Genomic DNA, 13,231 nt, shown 5'->3' with positions numbered 1-13,231 from the left:
CACCAACTCAACAGCATACTTTACTTTAACTTACTACACTAAATGTAGTCCACCAGTCTTGTATGGTGGTCTAACAGGGGCTTGATAATCCTTTTGTTTTTGCTGTATGACCAGTATTTCAACAATAGGGAGATTGGCTGTTCACAGTTATTAACTAGTGGGGTGTGTTAAGCTTGAGAGATCATAAGTTGCATAAACCTGCTGTAAAATTTGGATATTCTACATTCTTGGAGCAGGAGCAAAGGTTATGGGTAGGACACTAGGAGGTCAGATTGGGAATGGGGAGAGGAAGGCAGGCTAGCAGTTAGGGTTATATAGAGAAGAGATGGGGGATATGACAGGGAGGAGGAAAGAGAAAAACAATTTGATCTACATTTCCAGGACCAAATAACTCCCACTGCTCTGCTTGTTGTATATAATGAGTGTGGACATTTTGCCCATTTATGCCACACCAATTTGCTGTCTTATACTATGGTAGATATTTGAACTGACTGGAGCTACTCAAGATGACAATATGTGTCCTGGGAATTCACTGGAAATATGATGTTCCATCATGTAGGCATTTTGTGTTGTTGGGTGTCACACAGCATAACATACAAAAGCCTCTTGGATAACAAATGCATCTCTCTCTGCCAATGTCCTCAAAACCATTAATGGCTACACCCTTCCTTATGTTTTTCTACCAGCATCAGTTTGCTTTTGTCACTTGTGGACTGCAAAGTAAAGGGGATGAATTTCCTGGACTAGCCAAAAAGCAAATGCTATAAGCCTGACAGCCATTTGAAAAAAACAAACAAACTTTAGTCTGAATAGCAGCCTGGACAAAATCCAGAGAACATTTCTCTCTGCCTCTGCCTCTGTCTCTCTCAGGTCTGAGCAAAAAAAGCTAGAGCTTTCCCCACATCTCCTCCTGGTGTCTTGACTCACCATTATTCTTTCTCATGGAGCAAGCAGGACTCTTGTTTTGCCCCATAACTTGTGAGAAGAAAGGATGGATGATGTAACTGGTATGGCTGTGCATTGGCAAAATCAATTACTAAGAAGTGCATCAGCCTGACTTTGGAGCTGGCTATTATTTCTCCTAGTAATGCACTAGGTCATTCCATAACAGAATGTAATGCAATTGTGCCTTATTGGTCAGCTGCTGGGGAACAAAGCCGTGTGTATAAACAGTACTCCTCCTGCTGCCTATTAAGAAGGCAGGTTTTTGAAGATATAGGGTATATCAGCCACCCTTTTATTGAATCTGATTGGATTGTGCCAATCAGGCATGATAGGGCAATTTTTTCACTGGACTCAATCTGATGAAAAATGTCTGGTAGGACATACATCAAATTGATTCCAGTTACTGGAGCAATTTAATGCACAGCATTTGGGAAAGAATTTAGGAGAGAAATGGAGGCATATAAGTCATGCTGTCCATTGACTGAAACTGTTGACGGGACATGCAAATCCACTGGACTGCAACCTGCCAGCCCTAGGAGGCTGAGGATGCAAGTCAGGGTGGTCAGCTGGTGAACCAAGCCAGATCCGCTCCCCCTCGCCACAATTTTAAGGGCCCTGCACCATCCTCTTCTCTGCAGCTTCACACATGTCATCTTATTCCCCTTTGCTCATGTGCAATGGAAGACTGCAACTCTGTCCCTTGAGCATTCAGAAGCTTGCCATCACTGAATTAAATAATTGTAGGTGCATACTGGAACCTACAAGTACTTGCTCTAAACATTTTCATTCCTGGGTTTACAAGCAAAAGAAATACAGATTGTGCTGTTTAAATTCCAGAAGAGGAAATTCAAGAAGACAACCAGTACTAGTTCATAGCAGCTGTGACACTTGACTTACTTATGCTCCAATCCTACTACACATGCTTAGATGGGGTAGGGGTGTGCACAAAACCAGTTTGGCTGGTTTGGTTCAAGTCTGGGCTCGTAAATAACCAGTGTACATGTGCAGTGGCCTTTAAAACGGCCGCTGCGAGCTGGGAGAGGCCCCCAAAGGCCCGAAAATGGGCCTAAATGACCTGAAGAAAACTGGGGGGGAGGCCAGCAGGGGGAAAGGGAACCTTTGGAGACTCCCTGCGGCTGCAGCAGCACCCACTGGAAGCCACTGGTGAGGGGTTTTTGTTTTTGTTTTAAAATGTATTTATTTTTACTATTTGAACCTTGAACTGTCTCCAAGCTGGCCCAGTTTGATGGTGAACCGGCTCAACCTCAAGCTGGTTCGCACATCCTTATAGCTGGGAAGAAGTCCCATTGAACAAAGTCGGATTGACTTCTGAATGCACATGTATAGGATTAGACTGCTCATAGTTTATCTTCAAATATTACAAGATATAACATAACATTAGTTAATTTGTAATGACATTAAGCACCTCAATAAAAATACAAAAATAAAAGCTTTACTATAAGCAATATACTTAAAACAGTGTGGAATAGCATGAGGAAAGGAATGGGCATGCACTGGTAGGATTATTTTTATTGGTTACATCTAGGATTTACACATTGTTCCCCCCTGGAAAACTCTTATGGGCCTTTCTCAGCTGATGTTGAACAATTCAGCTAGGCAAGAAAACAAATTTCATGGTAAAAAGCTGGGACAAATGGGACAAATAAAAGCTGGCATGTCTGGGATTAGGTGGACAAATGAAATATGCATGGATGGCTGTTTATATATTCTTGTGGATAACACAAAACACACTTTCTTTTGCTAATGCTATACAAATTCTGATTGTGTGATATGTAGTCCCTTGAATACATTACTTCATCTAGAAGAGATTGCTGTGCTGGGGAAAGTATACCCTCCACACAACCAGAGTACCTGTTGCCACTGCAACTGCCAGGGGAATTTCAATCAGCCACCCCTTTCCCTACAAAGAGTGCTTACTGCCATGGACAGTGGTGGACATCATCAATGGCTGGCAGGACGTTCCCATTAAAAATGAAAGTGAGGGCCAAACTTTCATGTGTCATTAAACCCCTTTTTAGAAGACGCTTAACCTGAAAGTGGTATTTTTTTTATCAATGATTATTAACTGCAGGGGTCTCCAATTTGTACCAGGAGTGTGACACTGGGTTGGGTGGGTGAAACACTGCCATTTTTATGTCCCAAATCACCCCCCTTTAAGTGGCCACTGATGATCCCTCCACTACTTTGACAGCCCACTCCCCCCGTCCCCCATAAAAGTACAATTGTTACGGGTGTATAACTTTGCCTAATGCAAAAGAAACAAATAAATATGAAGGTGAAATTGACCTTTTTTGGTCAATGCCACTTTGGGTGAAGGGAGGAAAGTCTTGTCAATTTAACTTGTTTCCCCATCAAAAGCAAAATGTGGGCATCAAGCTGCACATCTATTATATTAATTCTCCTGGGTGTGCCTTGGAATGTGCATCCCAGCGCACAGCTGAGTGGCTGGGTGGCGGATGGGCCTGATTGGCTGAGGCACACCCAGGAGGATTGGTTGCCGCGGCAGCGGCAGGCCTGGCTGCAGAGGCCAGAGGCAGCGGTGGGCCCAGCTGCAGAAGCAAGGCTCAAGAGGTGGGGGGAGAAAGGGGGGAAGAAGGTGGCTGGGTCTGGAAGTGGAGACTGGGACAGAAGGTAGGGGGGAAGAGGTAACTGCTGGCCCCAAAGAGCGCACAGATGCTCTGTGCGGGGTTGGCTAGTACTCTGTATTTCAGTTAAAAACATGAATTTTTCAAGTTTTCCCTTATGAAACTACAGTCTTGTTGGAGATGCAGCTCCTGATGCCATTGACTCTTAGCATCAGCAACCTTATTGACCACTAGGGGCACTGGGGTAGAGATACTGAGCAAGGAAATTCCCTCTTTGACTATGCTTTCTCTACTCTACTTTCCCTTTGTTAGACTGATAGTCTCAGTTTTTATTCTCTCACCTGGAGAGAAAGACTTCCATCTTTTCCCTTCCCCTCTTCCTGTATGTAGCTAGCAGCAAGGCATGTAGGCCTTATCTATCTCCCTGATGGATTCCCTAAATAAACTACTTTATTGAGAAACTCTATGTTTCCAGACAATATTAACTCCATGTTTCCAGACAATATTGATTAGCAGTGCTCTCCTTACCTGCTGCGGCTGGGGTAGATAAAGAAATCTCCCCTCCAGGCTCTCTAAACTATAGTCTTGCTATAATTTCCAAGACATAATTGGATAAAACATTTTATTAATATCACCTCATTTTGTCATGAAACTATAATGGGGCTGACCTAACTCTTGGAACTCCCTAGCAAAGAGATGGTTTTTTGAAACAGAGGATGGCGGAAAGGTAGCCAGTAATGAGAATAAGGGCTGGGGCGGGCTGTATACCATCCCTGATCATATAACAAGTCACTCCTCCAAACCAAGTGATACAATAGTGCTATATCAGTTTACCCCTGTAAGCATTATGCTATAATTATGACTGAAGTTCCACAAATCACTAAAAAACCAGTACATTAAAAAACTGGATCACACTCCACACAAAGAAATAACATGTTGCTGGTGTCTATCTTATGTTTCTGTGAGCCCTTTGGGGACAGGGATCCATCTTATTTATTTTTTATTTCTCTGTGTAAACCGCTTTGAGCCATTTTTGGAAGGGTGGTATAGAAATAGAATGAATGAATGAATGAATGAATGAATAAATAAATAAATAAATAAAGTTTTAGGAAACCTATCTCCTGGTGTGGGGCTCCCAAAATATGCTTCAACATAAGCCCTATTCAGACATTATGTTGAACACTCATACAAGTGTACAGTGCACACAGGTACAGCTCTGTACACAGGTTCAGTAATTCACGTTACAGTTCCTGCCTGTACCATGCATTTGAACAGGGGCATAACGATAGGGGGGGCAGGCAGGGCACGTGCCCTGGGCGCCACTCTGGTGGGTCACATGGGGGGCGCCAAAAAGTGGCATGCCCCCCGACCTCCCCCCCCAGATCGTGCGTTGCGGTGGCGGGCAGCGGCGGGAGTGAGCGCAGCGGTGGTGGGTGGTGGCGGATCGCCGAGTGCGGCGGTGGCGGACGGCGGCGGATTGCCGAGTGCAGCAGTGGCAGGTGGTGGTTTGCCAAGTGCAGCGGTGGCGGGCAGTGGCGGATCGCCCAGTGCAGCAGAGCGACGCCGAGGCCTGCTGCCTGGCCCGGCGTCGCTTCCCAACTGCGAGGCGCCACCGCCGCGCTCACTCCTGCCGCCGCCCGCCACCAACGCACTCACTCCGGCCAGCCCAGGGGGGCGCAGGTATGTGGGGTGGGTGGGGGCGGGGCGGGTGCAATTACAGGGGCAGAGCTTGCCCTGGGCGCCGTTTCCCCCCGTTACACCTCTGCATTTGAAGGGCCTATACCCAGGTTCACGTTTAAAATTAATGCAGGCACAGCCATTCACACAAAAATATGTACAATTGTACAAACATCTAGTGCAACACAATGTCTGAATAGGGCTGTGGGAAAACTTATATCCTCTAGTCTAGTACAGCCAGTGTTCTATCCACAAGAATGGACGACATTGTATATACACTGCTTTTATATGCTGAGACTGTTCTCATGTGCAGCCTAGGGAAGCTCAGCCTGGGTTAAACTGCACATGAGAACTGCTGGGATTAGACCCGATCCCCGCTGGGCAGTGCTGCCTAGCCCCTCTTTGAAACTTGGCTTTTAGCCGGGGTTAAGGGCTTGTGTGAGCCCTTAACCCAGGCTCTGGGATTGTGTGTCCACTGGCTATGTTGAGCCCCATTGGACACAGAGATGGGCACCTCAAGCACCCATCTCCTGGGGGAATCCCCCAATGCAGCGCACATTATGGGATATCTGGAGAGTGGGATGCATCATCCCGGCCTCCACACTGCACCATGCAGCATGGATCATCTGTGAGCGCAATCTGCGTTCCTAGCAAGACCACTTGCTTGTCTGGGGAGAAGGTAAGCCTTTCCCCTCCGCCCACCACCCCAGTCATGTGAATGACCTCTGTCTGTCTTTATAACATACTAGTTATTTTTGGCCCATTAAATTAATGGGTGCTAGGGGAGTTGTGTGCTCCGGGCCCCCTGTTGTCATTCCCCCTCCCGCCGCCGCCAGCCTCCATGCCGCGGCTGGTCTCCCCGGCCGGGCAAGGGCCCCCCTCCACCGCCGGCCTCCCCTTTCCGGCTTCCCGCCTCCCCGGCTGGCCTCCGTCGGCGCTGCGGCTGCTGGCTCATGTCTGCTGCCGAAGCGGCTGCCGGCTTGCCTCCGGCGACTTCCCCTCCTGGCCCCCTCCTGGTTCCCACATGTCGGCCTCCACCCCGTCCAGCTTTGGCTCGAGGCCGCGGCTTTGCCGCTGCCTCAGCCAGCTTCCCCCTCCGCCTCTTTCCTCCGCCCGGCTTCGTGGCGGCCGCTTCTCCTCGGCCGCTGCTTCTCCCCGCTCATCATGGCCGCCGTGTCTGGGCGGCCGTATCTTTCTCGTCCATTCTGGGCATGCGCTCCGCGCATGCCCAGAACGGGCAAGAAAGACACGGGCGGCATGGGATCACACTCTACCATATAATTATAGAGGATAGCAAACACTTTGCACATTCACGCATGGTTTCATCACTCTGTCATTCCCAAGCTACTTTCTCTCTCACTCTGAACCCATCCTCTCTACATCTCCCTAACTTTTAAAAATCCCTCTTCCTGTGCCAGGCTTTGCATTCCTTCTGAAAACATATCTTCCACCATCCCATTTTACCTAGCTTCTCCACAGAGTAATGCTCAAAATAGTGTCTGTGTTAAAAAAAATCTCAAATCTATTTTTATTATGCTGTCATCATTTTAATTGCATGACATTTATAATCTGAAATCATTCTAATAAAACTTGAAACTTGAGCACACATTTCTGGGCTATTTTAGAAGGTCCAGTAATTAATTTAGTTGTATGGAGATAAATTATAGTCGACAGAAGAGCCTATAAGGTATGTGAAAATCACCTTTCAAACTATAGGAGAGGGCATTTTTAGTGGTTGCATTCCACTTACGGAACAGCCTCTCCAGTGAGGTTCACCTGGCATCAACTCTTTGTTCTTTTAGATGCCAGGTAAAGACCTCATCTGTTCACACAGACCTGTTAAATTTGTTTTTTAAATTTGATTTTTAAAACTGACTCATTTTTTAATTTAAGTTTTGTTTTGTACTTTTTTTGAATTTTTAGTTTATTTTTGGTGTGTTGTGATTTCATGTGTTTTATGTATTTTTACTTTATGCTTTTTACTTGGTTTTATGTGTTTTTACTTGATGTCTTTTACTTGATGTCTTTAACTTTGGTGCTGGAGAAGACTTTTGAGGATACCATGGACAGACAGGAAAACAAACAAATGGATCATAGAACAAATCAATCCAGTATTTTCATTTGAGGCACAAATGACTAGGCTCAAACTATCATATTTTGGACACATTATGCGAAAACCCAGCTCCCTTGAGAAGTCCATAATGCTGGGGAAAGTTGAAGGAACGAGAAGAAGAGGACAACCAGCAGCAAGGTGGATGGACTCGATTATGACAACAATGAATGCACCACTGAGAGACCTTAAAGGCCAAGTTGAAGACAGATCATTCTGGAGAGAATCTATCTATGTGGTCACTGAGTCGACACCGACTTGACAGCACTTCAGTCAATCTCCTCCTGCAAATCTATATCTTGGAACTGTTGCTTCACAAAGCAAAGCGCCTGCTCGAATCCTCGCCCAATAAGATCTTCTTGAGACGTGCCCAAGTGATGCAATTTTAATTTCAGAGCTGATTTCCATTTGGAAATGAAACTGTCTTATAACACTAAAGGGGCAAGACCAGCCGGAAAGAAGACCAGGCTTAACCAAAATTTAATTATGCAAAACCATACTTTTGCTTTCAGAGTGGTGATCCCTGCTTCTCTACGAAGGACGGCATTTGCTGTACCCCTGGGTACTTGAAAAATAGCCCTCAGGAATTTAGTTTGTACTGTTTCAAGCTGAGAGAAATTTTCCAGAGGACCAATCTGCGCCCCATAAAGAATTTGGGGATATATCTTGGCCTTCAACAATTTTATAGCCGCAGGTACGAAAAAGGCACCTCTAGAGTAATAGAAGGACTTAATCACATTTGCCGTCTGTTGAGCACGTCTGTTATAGTTCTGCCCGAAGGCATGCTCTGTTATATCATGTAGCAGTCTACTGATAAGAATGTTGCCAGAAACCTTCCATAATGGACACTTCTTGCTTGGCACAGCTATGTTAAAAAATGAGAAGGAAAATGTGTTTTCATGTTGAGTTATTTCTACAGAGGCCACTCAGTAATTCTCAAGCAACAGCAGGAATACATTACCCAAACTACATCAGAATCAAGAGGTTGGCATTTCAATCAACCCGTCAAAGGGAGAAAAAACCCATAGATAAAGCAATGGCTTTCTGCACAAATTTTCAGGGAAAGATCTATGAAACATACTAAAAAGAGCCTCCTCTCTCCTGTCAAGGATGCTTCTTTCATTTCATAAACTGATATAAGCACATTCCTTATTGAAATAGTCCTACATCCTGGAATCTGGAAATTAGTGCTCCAGTCATCAGAACTGGATTTTGTTTGAGGCAGTGAAAGAGTTCTTGCACATTGCGCAAGAGGGCCAGGTTCCACTGCAAGGGGATAGATGTGTGCACAATTTGATTCAACCTTAAATTAAATCACAAAAATTTGAATTGTTTCCTTGAACCAGATTTTTGAATTGATTCATCAAACCAGCCAGCAGTGGTTGGCTGATCTGAAGAATCAATTTGAAAATTTACAAAACATTCATGATTCACCCTTTGGGAACAATGGAGAACTCTAATCACTCATTGTTCCCCATGGGTGGATTCTAGGGACACCAAAGTGGGTTGGGTGGTAGGGCATGATGGTTGCTACCTACCACCAACCCACAAAAGAAATGGGCAAGTGGGCAATTTAAATTTTTGCCCACTTGCCCATTTCTTTTGTGGGTTGGGTAGTAGATAGTACCCATCATGCTGCACCACCCAACCCACTTTGGTGTCCCTAGGACCTACCCATAAGTAACAATGGGGTTATTTGAGTTCTCCATTGTCCCCTATAGGTGAAACAAACAGAGTGGAAACATTTTGCAACCTTGCCTTGAAAAACAAGACTGCAGAACAGAAGCACACACTGTGACTCTCAACACAGAACAACACATTTTGCCAAACACACAGTCCAAAGATAGCCAAAAAAACCAACAAAAAAGGATCACTGACCCAGAATCTACTGCCAGCCACAGTGTCTGTGCTGCAGTAACATTATTGTCACAATATGCTCTCTCTCACACAATTATGAACTCCATCCTTACTGTCTAACATTGCGACAGCTGCCACAGCAGCACTTTTAGCAGCAGCAAGCATAGCCATAATCTCAACTACATCAACATTTTCAGCCACATTTGACTGAGTGAGTACACCTTGCAATGCAGATTGCAGAGCAGATCAGAGCAGTGTGAAGCACAAGTTGGTCTCTCAAGGCCAGACATGGAGCTCATCTCACAGTGATCACCAAGAAAATATTACAAAGAGAGTGAGCAAGCTGAGCTGCCACTGTCCATTTCTCGCCACAGCACAGTATCTCAAACAGTCCAAACCACAGCTCAGGGAAGGCAGGCAGCTAAGTTCTGCCTCTGACAATCTGAGATCCAGCAAAACCAGACAGTTAATACTGCAGCAATAGCAGAGCATATTATACTCAGCACAGAAAAAAGAAAACCACAAAATCAAAGCTTCCTTGAATGCTTCCTTCCTCCTTTCCTGATGACACACTAAGAGCTCTCTTTGCCTCCCAGAACCTTTGAAAATATGTTGAAATTCCCTCCTTTTTATTCCCCCTCCCCCCAGCCAATGAGGGCACAGTTGCCCATGACAACACTTGGTTTGAATGATAACAGCCAACCAAGAAGCAAGGAGATCTCAAGCCAATTGGAAGCCAGTGCCACAAAACCAACCCCAACATGGAGGAAAAGCCCACCAAAATGGCTGCTCGAATCTTACAAATTGATTTGTGTCGAATCAGGGCTACTATATAATAGACTTCTATTCTATTTATTTATTTTGATTCATGTTAGAATCATGCAAACTGCCCCGATTTGGGATGAATCAATCCTCACATGAATTGAATTGCACATCCCTACAAGGGGATAGCACAGAAAGTCTTTGGTCTGTAGTGGAGTTGTGCAGTTACGTATTTTCTTAGGCTCTGTATGCAAATAGCAAGTATACTTTAAAGATTGGAATGACAAAGGAGAAGAGAGCACAATGGTGGCAACATTAGAAAAAACACTGTCATTTTCCTTACCTTTGAAGGTACTCTTCTGGCCTGGGCAGGTAGTCCTAAGGGCCATAGGGAGCAGTGAGGGGAAATAATATTTATGTATGCTTGCTTGTTTATGCTATTCCTGACCCAGTTTCATAGGACAATTTTGTGTAAATAAAACTAGGGCTTCATCTTTATCTGAAAACTGCATGAGTCTTCCTGCGTATGCTAGAAAACATGCTGAATGCGTGCCATTTCTGGCAAGCCAAAGCAATTTGCATTTATCTTAATTAGTTCCGATGTTCCTTGATAAGTGGCAGAATGACACTTCTGTACCTACTGAAAGACTGCTGGAAACAGATTTTAAAAACACACATACACACAAAAAACCCCACCACTCAATAAGCTTGTGCACATGACCCCTGCACAATCCTCTTGCTCCCATTCATGTGCCACCACATACATACACTTGCTGAAGCAGCGAGTGGTGCAGCATTCTGGAGGCTGGGGAAACGCTGTCTGGGCTCCAGAAATTCCACAATACACCATGCAAGAAGCGCAGTGCATTGAGGGATTCTCCCTCAAGATCTGCGTCTGCTCAGGCTGCTGGCAGTTGGAGCATTCACATGACTGGGAGCCCCAGTGGAAGGGTTACAGCCCAGTGAAAATTCCTGGGTTCCTGTTGGGGCAGCGCCGGGCTTGACCATGGTCCCTGTGCTTCACACAAGCAGCCCTCTTAGGCCTTGGGTATGCTCATGTGAACAGCCTTAACATGTCTCCTCTCAACCTATATTTTTAGCTTCATGTTGTAAATAATCAGATCCCCAGAAGCTGTTAGTCTGCTCATACTGCACATGATTAATCAGTATATCACAGCTGAAACATAACACAGGAAGCAACTGTCATTCAAATGTAATGATGTTATGGCAGCTTACCGTTCAGTTATGCTTCACTCTGATTTCTCTCCAGCCACTTAGGCTAATTCCCATGAATGTCTTAATCTTTCCTTTCCAGCCTATCCTCTCTTCCTGGTTAACTCAGCAGTGAGGTATTCTTGACATCATAGTCACTGCCATGGTGTCACAAATTATGAAGTCACTATCTTCAGACTGTTCACTGGAGTGTCAAAGAGGAAGCAGAAGCTGTTTCAAACAATCCAAATCACATTTGATGTGCCTTCCATTAAAAAATAAAACAAGCCCAAGTTTTCTCTAGAGTGTCCTGCTTTCATACACACAGAATAGCACACCTACTCAGTTGTGTGTGGCTGGTCTGGAAATGCAGAACTGCTGTGTTTTCATGGTTGTGGGTGGCTCTCCTCTGTTCCTTCGTTGGAACAGGATAAACCCATATAACAAACACAAATTATCCTAATGATGTAAATGGCACATTGGTTAGAGTGCTGGATTTTAATATTTGAAACTCAATACAAATCCCTACTCAGGAGGATTCATTCATATAAGATATAATTCTTAAATAGAAGTAAATTGGAAGTAAATTATGTGTTAAGAACTTTGCATGGACCATGCATACAGATTATCATGCATGATGATCCTACATTTGTATAAATTGCTGCTTGTACACATGCTGGGAAGCCTTAACCAACCTGCAGGCAAGACAATCGACATATGAAATTCCTGCAAATTACTACATGAAAGTGACTTCCATGTAGAATGTTGTCATGTTGAAGCTTGGTCATTAGCTTTCAGCAAGGACATTATTCCTTAGTCTTACTCACCTTAGTTTAACCTACTACAAGGTTGTTGCAATGACAACTATAACTTAAATGTCCTATAGCTATGACAAAAATTAATAATTAGCCGTCAGTAACAATTTATTGCATGATTTAAAACTTCTTCACATTGAAAAACAAACAGGTTGTATTTAGAAAATGTAGTTGTGCATGGACCCAGAAATAAGGAGATAAGTCAGAAGATCTTGGGTTTAGTAAGAGTCACAACTTTATTAAACATTAGAAGGATCTGAAATGAGACAATTCCTTGTTCTAGTTAATTGTTTAACTCGCATCCACAGTACAGGGATTGCCACCATTTGGGATGAGATGGTAGAGACAGAGGTGCACCTAGGTAATTTTGGAGACTGGACTTAAAGGCTTTTGGACCACCACCACCACCCCGCCCCCACAAATTAAGTATCATCATACTCTGCTGGGTGACCACACCACCTGGGACAGGCTAAAGATGATTTGGGGACCCCCAGAGACTGTGGAGGCCCTGGACTTCAGCCCCAAAGCATAGGGGTAAGAGCGCCTCTGGGTGTAGATCCAGTTTTCACCTGTCTTATTCCTATATCAGGGAATAAAGTAATAACCAAGGGATATAGAAATAACCACACATTGGTTCTAAGTTCTGGACAAGTCTCAAGAAACATTCCTAACTCCTAACACACCATACTGTGTTGTGAACTACACCTGGTTTCGCACTCTGTATATGCGAGTGCGAGGGAAAGAGGCAAAGTCATAATACATAAACTGAATTGGTTCTTGGAGATGGAGACCATGTATGATCTGAGCACGCAAACAGAGACAGAGGAAAACACACTCAGAAAGTTCAATGGGCTTTATTATAGAAAGTTGCTCATCCAGACAAAATTCAAACAGATCATCCAAATTAAATATGTTTCTGATTCAAAGGGTAGTGCAATGTGCCTGACTATCCAATGTGTTGGCATGCATGTGCAGTCAGTAATTACAGCTGTTTAGCAAATCCTAATAAAAACATTCTAGAGAGAAACAGAGAGAAGAAAGAAGGGAGGGCTTAGGAAAGTGGATGGCAGTGATTAGTAGGGAGGAGGGAGCAGACTGAGCTGTTGAATAGGCATCTCACCAGTTTCATGGAGAAGGCTTCAAAGGACTTGTTCGTTGCTAGGCTTGGGAATGATGCAGCCTTCAAGCAGTCAATCAGGCTGGTGGTAGATACTCAGAGCAAGGCAGAGAGCGAGCGAGCACCATGG

The 13,231-nt window shown here is 44.5% G+C and overlaps 1 protein-coding gene across 1 annotated transcript in view; it reads right to left on the bottom strand.

The window, feature by feature from the left end:
- The window catches only part of EIF4G2 (eukaryotic translation initiation factor 4 gamma 2), an 82,660-nt gene extending 72,333 nt beyond the window's left edge, over nt 1-10,327 (bottom strand). Inside the window, exon 1 of the mRNA XM_053264722.1 lies at nt 10,301-10,327. The gene's annotated coding sequence lies outside the window, so the exon portion shown is untranslated. The remainder of the gene's footprint in view (nt 1-10,300) is intronic.
- Nucleotides 10,328-13,231: the final 2,904 nt, after the last annotated feature.

This window comes from Hemicordylus capensis, chromosome 1, assembly GCF_027244095.1.
Source record: "Hemicordylus capensis ecotype Gifberg chromosome 1, rHemCap1.1.pri, whole genome shotgun sequence".
Lineage (NCBI taxonomy): Eukaryota > Metazoa > Chordata > Lepidosauria > Squamata > Cordylidae > Hemicordylus > Hemicordylus capensis.
The sequence above is the reverse complement of the archived record's forward strand: the minus strand, read 5'-3'. Positions and strand labels throughout refer to the sequence as shown.